A 16,870-nucleotide genomic window follows, 5' to 3' on the forward strand; every position below is an offset into this window, starting at 1 on the left:
AAGGACATGAAAATATCTTCAACAAAATCATAGAAGACAACTTCCCCAACCTAAAGAAAGAGATAGGCACAATGGTTCAAGATGTCTAGAGAACACCCAACAAATGGGACCAGAAAAGAAAATCCTCTTGTCTCATAATAATCAAAACACTAAATGCACAGAACAAAGAGAATATTAAAGGCTGCAAGGGAAAAGGTACAGGTAACATACAAAGAGACCTATCAGAATTATACCAGACTTCTCAACAGAGACTATAAAAGCTAGAAGAGCCTGGTCAAAGGTCATGTAGACTCTAAGAGAACACAAATGTCAGCCCATGGCTATGCCCAGCAAAACTCTCAATCAATGTAGATGGAGAAACCAAAATATTCCAGGATAAAACCAAATTCACACAGTATCTATCTACCAATCCAGTCTTACAGAGTATCCTAGAAGGAAAACTCCAACACAAAGAAGAGACTTATACCAAAGAAAAGACAAGATATTAAGCATCTCATAACAAGGCCAAAAGGAGAGAACCATAAGTACAAGCTACCTACAAATACAAATATAACAGGAACCAACAGTCATTGGTCTTTAATATCTCTCAGTATTAACAGACTCAACTCATCTATAAAAAGACATAAGCTAACAGATTGGGCATGTAAACAAGATCCAGCATTTTGCTGCATACAAGAATACACCTCAATAACAAAGACATCTTAGAGTAAAAGGATGGAAAAAGGTCTTCCAAGCTAATGGTCTCAAGAAACAAGCTAGAGTTACCATCCTAATATACAATAAAATAGACTTTCAACCAAAAGTTATCAAGTGTGATGAGGAAGGACACTTCATATTAATCAAAGTGAAAGTCCACCAAGAAAAAGTCTCAATCCTGAACATTTATACCCCAAATGCAAGGGCATCCACATTAATAAAAGAAACTTTACTAAAGGGAAAATTCTGAGACCTCACAGGAGACTGCCACTTCTGCCTCCTTCTGCTTACATTCCTGGCTCAAGTACAGTGAACCTGTACAGTGGCCTCTGGATACAGGAATATAGGAGCAACCAGCTGCAGGAACCTGTTGGTTTCTACCTGGTCCCAGAACTGAACTGAACCAGTTCCACAGCTCCCTGCACCCAAATCCTGTGGAAGAGAGCTGGACCCTCAGAAGTGTGGACAATCCTGAGAACTCAGAGTAGACAACTACTTTCTGTCCACATTCCAGACCCAAGAGGAAATTGCTTAGTGCCATCTGTGCCCTCTGGGCACAGGGACCTAAGAGCAGTCATAGGCAGGACCCTTTGGGTTTTTGCCTGCCTGGAGAGCTGAAAGCCAGTTGCCAGGAGTGCCTACGCACCTGAGGGCAGAGGTAAGACCAAATCTTCTGTGCTGAGCAACCCACCTGGAGGCTTCAGGTCACACAAACTCAGGAGCAGATCCAGCTTTAAGAAAACAGGTCTACAGGAGTGCTGACACACAAACCTACAGGAGGGTCAAGCCACTGTCAGAGACAGCAAGACAAGCTAACACCAGATTCAACCTGATGGTGAGAAGCAAGTGCAGGAATGTAAGCAATAGAAACCAAGACTACTTGGCATCATCAGAGCCCAGTTCTCTTACCAAAGCAAATACTGGATATCCAAACACACCAGAGAAGCAAGATTTAGATTTTAAAATCACATTTTATGATAATTATGGAGGACTTTAAGAAGGACATTAATAACCCCCTTAAAGAAATATAGGATAACACATGTAAACAAGTAGAAGTTCTTAAAGAGGACACACAAAAATCTCTTAAAGAATTATAGGAAAACACACACACACACACACACACACACACACACACAAAACAAAACAAAACAAAAACAGGAAGGAATTGAGCAAAACTTTCCAGGATTTAAAAATGGAAATAGGAACAATAAAGAAAGCACAAAGGGAGACAACCCTGGAGATAGAAAACCTAGGGAAGACATCAGGAGTCACAGATACAAGCATGACCAAAAGAATACGAGAGATAGAAGAGAGAATCTCAGAGCAGAAGATACCATAGAAAATATTGACACAACTATCAAAGAATGTAAAACAAAAAAACTCCTAGCCCAAAACATCCAGGAAATCCAGGACACAATGAGAAGATCAAACATAAGGATAATAGGCATTGAAGAGAGTGAAGACTCCCAACTTAAAGGGCCAGCAATATCTTCAACAAAGTTATAGAAGAACACTTCCCTAACCTAAAGAAAGAGATGCCTATAAACATACAAGAAGCCTACAGAACTCCAAAAAGATTCAACCAGAAAAGAATTTCCTCCTGTCATGTAATAGTCAAAACACCAAATGCAAAAAACAAAGAAAGAATATTAAAAGCAAATGTCAAGTAACATATAAAGGCAGACCTATAAGAATTACACCGGACTTCTCAACAGAGACTATGAAAGACGGAAGATCCTGGGCAGATGTCATACAGACACTAAGAGAACACAAATGCCAGCCCAGGTTACTGTATCCAGCAAAACTATCAATTAACATAGATGGAGAAACCAAGATATTCCATGACAAAACCAAATTTACACAATATCTTTCCACAAATCCAAACCTACAAAGGATAATAGATGGAAAACTCCAATACAAGGAGGGAAATTACACAGTAGAAAAAGCAAGAAAGTAATCTCTTTGCAATGAAACCAAAAGAAGAGAGCCACACAAAAATAATTCTACCTCAAACAACAAAAATAACAGGGAGCAGCAATCACTATTCCTTAATATCTCAACATCAATGGACTCAATTCCCTAATAAAAAGACATAGTCTAACAGACTGGATGAATAAAGAGGACCCACCATTTTGCTACATACAGGAAACACACCCTAAAGACAAAGACAAACCTGACCTCAGAGTAAAAGTCTGGAAAACAAATTTCCAAGAAAATGGTCCAAAGAAACAAGCTGGAATAGCCATTCTAATATCGAATAAAATCGACTTTCAACCAAAAGTTATCAAAAAAGATAAGAAAGGACACTTCATATTCATCAATGCAAAAATCCACCAAGATGAAAAATCCTAAATATCTATGCTCCAAATGGAAGGGCACCTACATTCATAAAAGAAACCTTACTAAAGGTCAACGCATACATTGAGCTGTCAAACAATGATAGTAGGAGATTTCAACACCCCACTCTCATCAATGGACTGATGATAGAAACAGAAATTAAACCGAGACATAGAGAAACTAACAGAAGTTATGAAACAAATGTATTTCTCCGATATTTATAGAACATTTCATTCTAAAACGAAAGGATATTTCTTCTTCTCTGCTCCTCATAGTGCCTTCTCCAAAATTGACCATATAATCAGTCACAAAACAGGCTACAAAAGTTACAAGAAGATTGAAATAATCCCACGCATCCTATCAGATCACCACGGAGTAAGGCTGGTCTTCAATAACAACAACAAAAAAAAATGACAGAAAGCTCACATATACATGGAAGTTGAACAATACTCTACTCAGCAATAACTTGGTCAAGGAAGAAATAAAAAGAGAAATTAAAGACTTTTTAAAATCTAATGAAAATGAAGGTACAACATACCCAAACTTATGGGACACCATGACAGCAGTGCTAAGAGGATAACTCATACCTTTGAGTGCCTCCAAACAGTAACAGGGAAGACCATATGTTAGCAGCTTGATAGTACACCTAAAGGCTCTAGAACAAAAAGAAGCAAATACACCCAAGAGGAGTAGAAGGCAGGAAATAATCAAACTCAGGGCTGAAATCAACCAAGTAGAAACAAAAAGGACTATACAAAGAATCAACACAACCAGGAGTTGGTTCTTTGAGAAATCATCTAGATAGATAAACCTTTGCCAGACTAACCAGAGGGCACAGAGAGTGTGTCCAAATTAACAAAATCAGAAATGAAAAGGGAGACATAACAACTGAATCTGAGGAAATTCAAAAATCATCAGATCCTACTACAAAAGCCTATATTTAACAAAATTGGAAAATCTGGAGGAAGTGGACAATTTTCTAGACAGATACCAGGTACCAAAGTTAAATCAGAATCAGATAAACCTTCTAAACAATCCTATAACTCCTAAAGAAATAGAAGCAGTTATTAAAAGTCTCCCAATCAAAAAGAGCCCAGGATCAGATGGGTTTAGTGCAGAATTCTTTCAGACCTTCATAGAAGACCTCATACCAATTCTGTCCAAACTAGTCCACAAAATAGAAACAGACAGAGCACTACCAAATTCCTTCTATGAAGCCACAATTATGCTTAATACCTAAACCACACAAAGACCTAACAAAGAAGAAAACTTTGCAAAGTTTGGAGCAGAGACTGAAGGAACAGCCATTCAGAGCTTGCCCCACATGTAGCCTATATATATATATATATCTCCACCAAAACTAGATAAGACTGACGAAGCTAAGAAATGCATACTGACGGGAACTGGATATAGATCTCTCCTGAGAGACACAGCCAAAAACATGTCAAATACAGAGGGAAAAGCAAGCAGTAAACCACTGAACTGAGAAAGAGACCCCCGTTGGAGGAATTAGAGAAAGGATTGAAAGAGCTGAAGAGGCTTGCAACTCCATAAGAACAACAATGCCAACAACCAGAGCTTTCAGGGACTAAACCACTAACCAAGGTAACCCATGGCTCCAACTGCATATGTAGCAGAGGATGGTCTTGCTGGGCACCAATGGAAGGAGAAGCCCTTGGTCCTGCCAAAATTGGACCTCCCAGTGTAGGGCATTGTCAGGGGGTGTTGTGGTAACAAGGGGTGGATGGGGAGGGGAACACCCTTACAGAAGAAGGGGAGGGGATAGAGGACTTATGGACAGGAAACTGGGGAAGGGAATAGCATTTGAAATGTAAATAAAGAAATATCCAATAAAAAAGTAATACTCAAAATATTAAAAAAAAAGAAAGAGAAGTTCAGATCAATTTCCCTTATCAATATCGACACAAAAATATTTAATAAAATTCTCAAAAACTGAATTCAGGAACACATCAACATGATCATCCATCATGATCAAGTAGGCTTCACCCAGGGATGCAGGGATGGTTCAATATACAGAAACTCATCAACATAATCCACTGTGTAAACAAACTCAAAGAAAAAAAGCCACGAAAGTCCTGGAAAGATCAGGAATTCAAGGCCCATACCTAAACATAGTAAAAGCAACATACGGCACACCAGTAGGTAACATTAAACCAAATGGAGAGAAACTTGAAGCAATCCCACTAAAATCAGGGACTAGACAAGGCTTCCCACTCTCTCTCTACTTACTCACTATAGTACTTGAAGTCTTAATCAGAACATTCAGACAAGGAAAGGAGGGCAAATGCATACAAATTGGAAAGGAAGAAGTCAAAATATCACTATTTGCAGATGATATAATATTATACTCAAGTGACCCCAAAAGTTCCACCAGAGAACTACTAAGACTGATAAACAACTTCAGCGAAGTGGCTGGGTATAAAATTAACTCAAACAAATCAGTAGCCTTTCTCTACTCAAAGGATAAACAGGCTGAGAAAGAAGCTAGGGAAATGACACCCTTCACAATAGTCCCAAATAACATAAAATACCTCGGTGTGATTCTAAGTAAGAAAGTGAAAGGTCTGTATGACAAGAACTTCAAATCTCTGAAGAAAGAAATGGAAGAAGATCTCAGAAGATGGAAAGACCTCCCAAGCTCATGGATTGTCAAGATTAATATAGTAAAAATGGCCATTTTGCCAAAAGCAATCTACAGATTCAATGCAATCCCCATCAAAATTCCAACTCACTTTTTCATTGAATTAGAAAGAGCAATTTGCAAATTCATTTGGAATAGCAAAAAACTCAGGATAGCAAAACTATCCTCAACACTAAAAGATCTGGGTAATGACCATCCCTGACCTAAAGCCACATTCCAGAGCAATAGTAATAAAAACTGTATAGTATTGGTACAGAGACAGTCCGGTAGATCAGTGGAATAGAATTGATGACCCAGAAATGAACCCACACACCTATGGTCACTTGATCTTTGACAAAGGAGCTAAAACCATCCAATGGAAAAAAGATAGTATTTTGAACAAATGGTGCTGGTTCAACTGGAGGTCAGCATGTAGAAGAATGCAAACTGATCCATGCTTATCACCCTATACCACGCTTAAGTCCAAGTGGATCAAGGACCTCCACATCAAATCAGATACACTCAAACTAATAGAAGAAAAAGTGGGGAAGATTCTCGATCACATGGAAACTGGGGAAAATTTCCTGAATAAAACACCAATGGTTTATGATAGCTCTAAAATCGAGAATTGACAAATGGGACCTCATAAAACTGCAAAGCTTCTGTAAGGCAAGGGCAGTGTCATTAGGAAAAAATGTCAACCAAGAGATTGGGAAAAGACCTTTACCAATCCTACATCTGATAGAAGCCTAATATTCAAAATATACAAAGAACTCAAGATGTTAGACTCCAGAGAGCCAAATAACCCTATTAAAAATGGGTTACTGAGCTAAACCAAGAATTCTCAGCTGAGGAATCTTGAATGGCTGAAAACTACCTAAAAAAATGCTCAACTTCCTTAGTCATCAGGGAAATGCAAATCAAAACAACCTTGGGATTCTACCTCACACCAGTCAGAAAGGCTAAAATCAAAAACTCAGATGACAACAGATGCTGGCAAGGATGTAGAGAAAGAGGAACACTCTTCCATTGTTGGTGGGATTGCAAACTTGTACAAACACTCTGGAAATCAGTCTGGAGGAAATCAAATTGGACATTGTACTATGTGAGAACCTACCTGTACCTCTCCTGGGCATATATACCCAAAAGATGCTCCAACATTCAACAAAACGCATGCTCCACTGTTTCTAGGAGCCTTATTTATAATAGCCAGAAGCTGGAAAGAACTCAGATGCCCTTTAACAGAGGAATGGATACAAAAAATGTGGTGCATCCATACAATGGATCACTACTCAGCTATCATAAACCATGACATTATGAAATTCATAGGCAAGTGGATGGAACTAGAAAATATCATCCTATGTGAGGTAACCCAATCACAGAAAAACACACATGGTATACACTCATTGATAAGTGAATATTAGCCCAAGAGCTCGAATTACCCAAGGTACAATCCACAGACCACAAGAAGCTCAAGAAGGACGACCAAAGTGTGGATGTTTCACTCTTTCTTAAAAAGGGGACCAAAATATTCATAGGAGGTGATATGGAGGCAAAGTTTGGAGCAGAGACTCAATGGATGGCCATTCAGAGCCTGCCCTACATGGATATACAGCCCACATATATATAGCCACCAAAACTAGATAATATTGACAAAGCTAAGAAGTGCATGCTGGCAGGATCCGGATATAGCTGTCTCCTGAGAGGCATAGCCAGAGCATGTCAAATACAGAGGCAAATGCTAAAATCTAACCATTGAACTGTGAACAGGAATCCATTGAATTAGAGAAAGGATTGAAAGGGGTGAAGGGTCTTGCAACCCCATAAGAACAACAATGCCAACCAACCAGAGCTCACAGGGATCAAACCACTACCCAAAGACTATACATGGACTGACCCATGGCTCTAGCTGTCTATGTAGAACAGGATGCCCTTGTTGGACACCAATGGAAGGAGAAGCCCTTTGTCTTGCCAAGACTGGACCTCCCAGTGTAGGGGAATGTTGGGGGTGGGTGGGAAGGGGCGTGGATGGGGAGGGGAGCACCCTTATGGAAGAAGGGGAGAGGGATGGGATAGGGGGTTTATATTCAGGAATTCTGGTAAGGGAATAATATTTGAAATGCAAATAAAAAATATCCAATAAAAGAAAAGAAAGAAAAAAATTTACTAAAGTTCAAAACACACATTGAACCCCACTTTTCCCAATGGACAGGTTATGGAAACAGAAAGTAAACAGAGACACAGTTAAACTAATAAAAGGTATGAACCAAATGGATTTGACAGATATCTACAGAACATTTCACCTTAAAACAAAATAATACACCTTCTCTTTAGCACCTCATGGTATCTTCTCCAAAATCGACTATATAACACAACCCTCAAGAGATACAAGATTGAAATAATTGCATGCATCTTATCAGACCATCATGGCCTAAATCTGGTCTTCAATAACAGCAAAAGCAACAGAACACCCACATACATGTGGAAACTGAACAACTCTTTACTCAATGGTAATTTGGTCAGGGATGACATAAAGAAAGAAATTAAAGACGTCCTGGAATTTAATGAAAATGTTAACACATCATCCTCAAACTTGTGGGACACAATGAAAGCAGTGGAAAGAAAAGGAAAATTAATAACGCTAAATGCATTGGTAAAGAAACTGGAGAGATATTACACAAGCTACTTAAAAGCACACCAGAGAGCTCTAGAACAAAAGGAAGCAAACTCACCCAAGAGCAGTAGACTGCAGGAAATAGTCAAACTCAGGGCTGAAATCAACCAAATAGAAATGAATAGAACAATGCAAAGAATCAGCTGGTTCTTTGAGGGAATCAACAAGGTAGATAAACCCCTAGCCAAACTAACTAATGGGCCCAGAGGCAGTATCCAAATAAACAAAATCTGAAATGAAAAGGGAGACATAACAATAGAAATGGAGGAATTTCAAAAAATTGTCAGATCCTAATCCAAAAGCCTATATTCACCAAACTGGAAAATCTAGATGAAATGGATCGTTTTCTAGACAGATACCACATATCATAGTTAAATCAAGAGCACATAAACTTTCTAAACAGGCCCATATCCCATAAAGAATAGAAGTCATTAAAAACCTTCCAACCAAAAATAAAGAAATACCTGGGGAAAGATGGATATAGTTCAGAATTCTACCAGACCTTCAAAGAAGACCAGATACCAATAGTCCTCAAACTAGTCCATAAAATAGAAACAGAAGGAACACTGCCTTATTCATTCTATGAAGGCACAATTACTCTGATACCTAAACCACACAAAGACCCTACCCAAAAAGAGAACTTCAGACCAATCTCACTTAAGAATATTGATGCAAAATACTCAATAAAAATTTTCCAAACTGAATCCAAGAATGTATCAAAACCATCATTCACCATGACCACATAGGCTTCATCCCAGGGATGCAAGGGTTATTCAGTATATGAAAATCCATGAACAGAATCCACCATGTAAACAAACTCAAAGAAAAAAATCACATGATCATCTCCTTAGGTGCAGAAAAAGCATTTCACAAAATACAAAATCCCTGCATGTTAAAAGTACTGGAGCAGTCAGGGATTCAAGACCTATACCTAACCATAATAAAAGCAATTTTCTGCAAACCGGCAGCCAATATCAAATTAAACAGAGATACTTGAAAAAAAAATCCCACTAAAATCGGGGACAAGACAAGGAAGTCCATTTTCCCCATATCTATTCAATATAGTACTTGAAGTGCTACCTAGAACAATAAGACAACAAAAAGAGATCAAGGGGATATAAATTGGCAAAGAAAAATTAAAGGCATCACTATTTGCATATGATAGTAAACATAAGTGACTCCAATAATTCTACCAGCGAACGTCTCCAGCTGATAATCAACTTCGGCAAAGTAGCCAGAAATAGACAGGCTGAGAAAGAAATTAGGGAAACAACTCCCTTCACACACAAAATATCTTGGGGTAACTCTAACCAAAGAAGTGAAAGATCTTTATGATAAGAACTTCAAGCCTCTCAAGAAAGAAATTGAAATCTCAGAAAATGTAGAGATCTCCCATGATCATGGATTGGCAGAATTAACATAGTAAAAATGGCCACCCTACCAAAGGCAATCTATAGATTGAATGCAATCCCTATTAAAATCCCAACATAATTCTTCAAAGACGTGGAAAGAGCAATTCTCAAATTTATATGTAAAAGCAAATAACCCAGAATAGCAAAAACAATTCTTAACAATAAAAGAAAAGCTGGGGAATCACCATTCCTAACCTCAAGCTCTACTACAGTGCAATAGTGATAAAAACTGCATGGTATTGGTACAGAGACAGACAGGTTGATCAATGGAATGGAATTGAAGACCCAGAAATAAAACCACATACTTATGCACACTTGATCTTTTACAAAGAAGCCAAAAGTATACAATGGAAAAGAAAGAAAGCAGCTTCAATAAATGGTGCTGGTCTAACTGGCTGTCTGTATGTAGAAAAATAAAAATAGACCTATATTTGTTACCATGAACAAAGTTCAGGTCCAAGTGGATCTAGGAGCTCAGCATAAAACCAGATACACTCAATCTAATAAAAGAGAAACTGGGAAAGAGCCTTGAACTCATTGGCACAGGGAGAAATTTTCTAAACAAAACTAAAGTGGCTCATGCTCTAAAATTAAGAATTGATAAGCGGGACTTTATTAAACTGGAAAGCATCTGTAAGGCAAAAGACTTTGTCAGTAAGACAAATCAGCAACGTACAGATTAGGAAAAATCTTCACTAACCCCATATCTGATAGAGGGCTAATACCTAAAATACATAAACCTTAAGAAGCTAAGCACCATAAAACAAAACAATCCAATAAAAAAATGGGGTATAGAACTAAACTGAGAATTCACAACAGAGGAATATCAAATGGCTGAGAAGAACCTAAAGAAAGGTTCAAAATTCTTAGTGATCAGAGAAATGCAAATCAAAATGACCCTGCTATTCCACTTTACACCAGTCAGAATGGCTAAGATCAAAACCTTAGGTGACAACACATGTTGGCAAGAATGTGGAGAAAGAGGAACACTCCTTCACTGCTGGTGGGATTGCAAACTGGTACAACCACTCTGGAAATCAATTTGGAGGTTCCTCAGAAAATTGGAAATAAATCTACCTAAAGACCCAAGAATACCACTCTTTGGAATACACACAAAAGATGCCTACCATGCCACAGGGGCACGTGTTCCACTATGTTCATAGCAGCCTTATTTATGATAGCAAGAAGCTGGAAACAACCCAGATGTCCTATGACAGAAGAATGGATACAGAAAATGTGGTTCATTTACACAATGGAATACTACTCAGCTATTAAGAATGAGGACATCCTGAGTTTTGCAGGCAAATGGGTGGAACTAGAAAATATCATCCTGAGTGAGGTAATTCAGAGCCAAAAACATGCATGGTATGCACTCACTAATTAGTGGATATTAGCCAAAAGTTTTACATAGAATACCCAAGATACAGTCCACAGAACTCAAATACTTCAACAAGCTGAAGGGCCCAAGTGAAGATGACTCGGTCCCACTTGGGAGGAGAAGAAAGCAACCACAAAGGGGGTAGGGATGTAAGGATGGGTAAATAAAGGGAATGGGGTGGGGGGAGAAGGAACATGATCTGATATTGGGTAGGGGGGGAAAAGACTGAAACCCTGAAGGCCAGCAGAAAGAATGGAAACAGGCAACCTTGGGAGGAAGATGGTTGGGAGGACCCTCCAGAATGTATCAGAGACCCTGGGAAGTGAGAGACTCTCAGGCCTCAAAGCAGGGGAACCTAGATGAAATGCCCTACAGTGTGGAGAGGGAACTTGTAGAGCCTACCTCCTGCAGAAAGACAGGGCATCAAGTGAGGGATGGGGTTGCTATTCAGGGATGGAAATGGAGAAGAACCTGAGGAAAAGAAGGTCCAATGACAGTCCCAAAGTGGGATACAGCTCAAGGGGAGGCCCCAACATCTGACACCATTACTGAAGCTATGGAGCATTCACAAAAAGGACCTATCATGACTGCCCTCCAAATGACCCCACAAGCAACTGAAAGAGTTAGATGCAGATATGTGTACCCAACCAATGAACAGAAGCTGCTGACCCCTCTGGTTAAATTAGGGAAAAGCTGGAGGAAGCTGAGGAGGAGGGCAACCTTGTAGGTAGACCAGCAGTCTCAATTAACCTGGACCCCGAGATCTCTCAGACACTGAATCATTAACCAGGCAGCATACACCAGCTGAGATGAGGCCACCAACACATATACAGCAGAGGACTCCTTGGTCTGGGTTCAGTCAGAGAAGATGTACCCAATCCTCAAGAGACTGGAAGCTCCAGGAAGTTTAGAGGTCTGGTGGGATGGGTGGAGTGGGGACATCATCATGGAGGACGGTGGGGTGGTGGGGAGGTATGGTATATGGAACAGTTGGAGGGTGGACCAGGAGAGGGTGGACCAGGAAAGGAATAAAATTTCAAGTGTAAAAATAAATAAATAATAGAAAAGACATGAAAAAGAAGACAAAGGAAGTACAATAGGAAAACAATAAAAGAAGAAAAACAGAGGGAGGAGAGAGAAGAGAGAGAGAGAGAGAGAGAGAGAGAGAGAACACATTGGTAGAGACCTGGGCGACTCAGTAGATGTTTATCTCTCTTAGAGATTGATCAAATTGATCAAATTCAACTAATGATGATAAGGGTCTTTGCTTCTGCTCTGGGATGTGCTTTCTTTGCATAAACATGTTACTTTGGGATGGGTTTAGAATAAATAAATAAAAAAAAAATAAATAAATAAATAAATAAATAAATAAATAAATAAATAAATAAGGAAAAGTACATGGGAATTGTGGCCATGGTTTTACCAGAGGCACGGATGTTCCCCTCTTTCCTCTGATGTCATGTGTGGAAATCTTGCATTTGTCTCCTCCCTCCTCAGTTCTGCTTCCATGGAGAGACCTGCCAGATAGAAGACCAGCTTTGAGCAGTGTCTTCTGAGAGGATGGCTGGAGCGTGTGACTCCTCTTTGAGGGTGTCCTTTTGAGCATGGGGAAGCCACCCCAGTCCAAGCTCTCCCACTTTTCTGGCTATCAACAGTGTAGAGGAAGTTCTCTTGTGTATGTGGCTTTGTAGTTTCCCCATTTCACAGTAGAACAGCCTTGCTTGCCTGGGACAAATGAGTATTTTCCCTGTTGTTTGAAAATTTTCTTAAAGGCATATTTAATAATAATAAAAAAGCCCTGATATGTGTTTAAGCTATTTACTCTTCAGATGGAGTTAATCCACCCTCTACAGCAATCCTGAAGCAATCAATTTTTATTGCAAGGATTATCATAACCCCTTTAATAGTGCTGTGCACATTAACTATCCTGGTGTGCGAGGGAAGCTTCTTGCATTTACAGTTCTGCCAATATCTTACGTCTTCTCTTTGGAAAGGAAAATACGCAAGCCTTGAATGTGACTTCAGAGGTGTGGAAAAGAATTACTTAACAGTTTCAAGTTTCCCCACTTCAATAACATGTCTCAGCGAGCATCAGAGCCACCCACTTTGTAGTTTGGAAGCTCATTGTACACTTTACATAGGTTTGGGTAGAATGAAAAGAGATAAGTATGTTTTTATTTACCCATACTCTGCCCATACAGGCAAAGCATAAAGGGAAACAGCCTAGCAACTGATAAAGTTCCAAAGGCAGGATAAAGGGGGGTTTTGCTTTATTTTATTTTTGCCTAGTGTCCCTTCAGGAAATATCCCTACTTTTGGTTTACTTGGTCTTCTCTCCCCCAACACAATGCTCAAACCCTTAAATCACCTGAGAAGTTGCATATGTAGTTGGTCACTTATCGTTACATTCTTAACATTGAAGTTTTCAGATGGGCCTCATCCATGAGAATATTTCTCTCCTATTGAAGGGGGGAAACTTCTCTGTGTTGGGAGTGAGCTTGCTTGATACAGCCTTGCTGTTGGGGTTCCTTATCAGGCATTGGTCCTGTGCCTTTAAAAGGTAAGTTTCCTATGAAAACCACGAGTTTGTTTCCCTCCATCTAACAACACTGTATATCATGCAACATTCATGGCGGTGAGTTTTCTGTGGTGACTTGACTTCCCCAAGGGGTGCTGAGTCACTTGGTCCAACATTATTCCAGAGGACTTGGTGAACATGCTTGTGGATGAAGATAGCATTTGAGTGTGTAGTTTAACTCATTCGTCTTTTGCAGTGTGTTCAGGCCTCAGCCACCTCACTGAAGGCACAAAGAGAATAAAAAGGGCCAATCTTTTTAAAAAAAAGTTCTTACTAATTTGCCTTTGTACCTGGGTATCTTTCCCTGACCTTGGTCTGGAACTGAAGCACTGCTTCGGGCCGAGTGCCACAGTGATCAACTGTAGGGAGTATGCCTCTTTCCCCTTGTGTACATCCGTTCAGTCCTACTTCTCTGCAAATGAAGTGGGCAAACAGTGTCAATTAGTAAATTCTGGGTACAGTGCATGCTGACACTTGCTCAGGAGTGTTTATCTCCTGTACTGGGAGACTGGAGAGGAATGAAACAAATTTAACCAGAGATTAAGGTCCAGTGTCACCATGACACACATTTCCAGAACCCATGTGTGTCTGGAGTCATACAAACACTACCACAGAGTAGGAAAATAAGTTTTGGTCGGATGCTGGCATGTACTGTGAGAATGGTTGAGGCAGGGGCATGATTTTCTTCCATTCTATACAGACTGTGAAGAGGTGAGATTCAAATGCAAGTCATGTCTTTATGTGACCTTGGGTGAAACAATTTTTATATAGTTTGTTAAGAAATATAACTGGACTAAGAACAGTTCCTATCTCACTGCATTTTTATTAGATCACACAGGATATTTATAAAATATTTATAACAGTGCCTGCCATATTTAATCAAATATGAGATGTCATTAAATTCTCAGACATAGTATGATATGGGTACTCCTTAGGATTTTAAACAGTGTCAATTATTATTGTAGGGATATTATTTGCTGTGCTATTTTCTTTTTTAGGATAGAAGATAATATAGTAAGTATTAAAAGCCAAGGAAACACAATAGATTGGTTTGTATAAAAGTAAATGTAAGCTTAAGTCAGGAAAATGATCATTCCGGGAGGCTAGAACAACTCTTAAGTTTGACTAGAAGATAATGCATTTGTGTTTTTATGTAGTTATCCAAATGGCAACAGAGCACCAAGCAGACCATGTTATTACTAAAGGTTGAAATTACTCGTTAACTTTTCTAAGAAGTTATTAAAGCATATTTCTTTCAGTTTCTAAATGAAGCATAGAGTTGCCTTCATTATGGACTCTCTAGGATCATTTAATACTCTATAGTAAGGCGTACTGTTTTTGTTTTTTTTTCTTGGTTGGAATGCTGATGCCCTTGCCCAATATCTGTGTCAAATCCCTAAACTTGAATGTTGTTGCTTTTGGTGATAAGGCTGTAATAGCTCCAAGTTCAGTTACATCCATTTCATCAGAAAAAATGAATGACAATCTTTAGTTCTGTATGGTGTATCGCAGTCACACAGACCAGCTCCTTCTGGGGTAGAGGTGACTAGAACAGCTTTGCTTTTCAGGCTCATCTACATAGATCTTGGCAATAGAATGTATTTGCTTATACCACAGTTATCCCCAAGTGAGGGATGTGATCATCAGGGATGCAAGCTTCCTTACCTTTGACATGCCCTGGCACTCATATAACCATCTGCTGCACACTATTGGTGATGAAAACAAGTCTGGTATGCATTCTATTCTGGTGTCTATGACTGTGGGAGTCAGGTTTGTCATTATTGTTAGTAATGGAGAGACAAGTTTAGGAGGGAGTAGCATGAACTTGTGACACTGGACTAGAACTTGATTTCTGCATAGACTCCAGCCATGTATATGTACATGTGTCACTAACAGAATCCAGGTCACTCAGGTGGAGTAATGACTAAGCCTACATATACAGACCATGGTTTATAAGTCTAACCACTTCTTTTTTTGATGACGCCTGCATCGTCATGACACTGAGAACTGGGCGTAGGCCTGTGAGATTTAAGAAGAAACACATACTTGGGTCATTCACTTCTTAAATCTTGCAGGCCTACACCCAATTCTCAGTGTCATGATGACACAGGTGTCATCACTTTTAAAAGTCATCAAGGCTAGAGAAATGAAGAGAGCTGGGAAGAATGGTTTGCCTAGAATGCACTTGTGAACCTTAAGCTTAGGAAATCGTTTAAGAGAATAGAAATTGGTGAGAAAACAATACAGTAGTCAAGTGTGAAGGGTGTCCTTCTGTGCAGATCCAGGGCAATTTGATAGTTAGCCTTATAACCATCAAATTAATGATCGATTCAGGTATAAATCATTGGTGGGTTCTAAAATGAGAGGATTGGAGGTTGACAAATAAGCTGATGTAGTTTCAATATTTCTCTTCTCAAAACGTGTATTAAATTATTAGAGAAAATTGAATTTCACAATAAAGAAGCCTCAGAGATAACAGGTGATTAAAGATAGCATTGCAAGAATGGGATAACAGGGCATCATGTGTAGTCTTCTTGTAGGAGAATATGAAGTGCCATCAGGGTTCTTGGCTAAAACTGAATGACCTGAATCTTATCAAGAGGAAGAATCACACACACACAAAACAAAAACAAAAACAAAAACAAAACATCACCACCACCAGCAGCAACAACAACAAAAAACCAAAGGGAGAAAACTTTAAAGTGATTGCCATGTGTTCTTTTAACTATGTTAAGGTCAAGGAAGATTGTTTGAAGAATAGGTTCTGATTACAGGGAGCTAGCGGAATGTAGCAATCAAATGGGAGGCATGCTTCCTTAGTAGAATCTGGGCAGGGGATATAAGGGACTTTGCTGGGACTGATTGCACGTATAGATATTGCATGACTGTTAATCAGAAGGCAATCTGACTAATTACACAGGGATGTCCATTTTTAGAAAATATGCACTAATGTCTTGAGGAGTAAATGAGTATCAGTGAGACAAGTCATGAACGATGACTCAAATGTGGTCAAGTGTACACTGGTAAATCTGGATGAATAGTTAGTTTCCAATACCTGCTCTAACACATTGCCATCAAATAAGTATCTCATCCCAGAAGATGTGAAGTCTGGGTCTGGCTGATTATCTCCCAAGGGTCTCATGACTAAGACATC

At 39.2% G+C, this 16,870-nt stretch overlaps 1 protein-coding gene across 1 annotated transcript in view; it reads left to right on the plus strand.

Annotated features, from left to right (window-relative positions):
- Tafa4 (TAFA chemokine like family member 4) overlaps positions 1-16,870 on the plus strand; it is a 156,029-nt gene that overhangs the window by 121,977 nt on the left and 17,182 nt on the right. The gene's annotated exons all lie outside the window — the stretch shown is intronic.

This window comes from Rattus rattus, chromosome 6 (genome assembly GCF_011064425.1).
Source record: "Rattus rattus isolate New Zealand chromosome 6, Rrattus_CSIRO_v1, whole genome shotgun sequence".
Classification (NCBI taxonomy): Eukaryota; Metazoa; Chordata; class Mammalia; order Rodentia; family Muridae; genus Rattus; species Rattus rattus.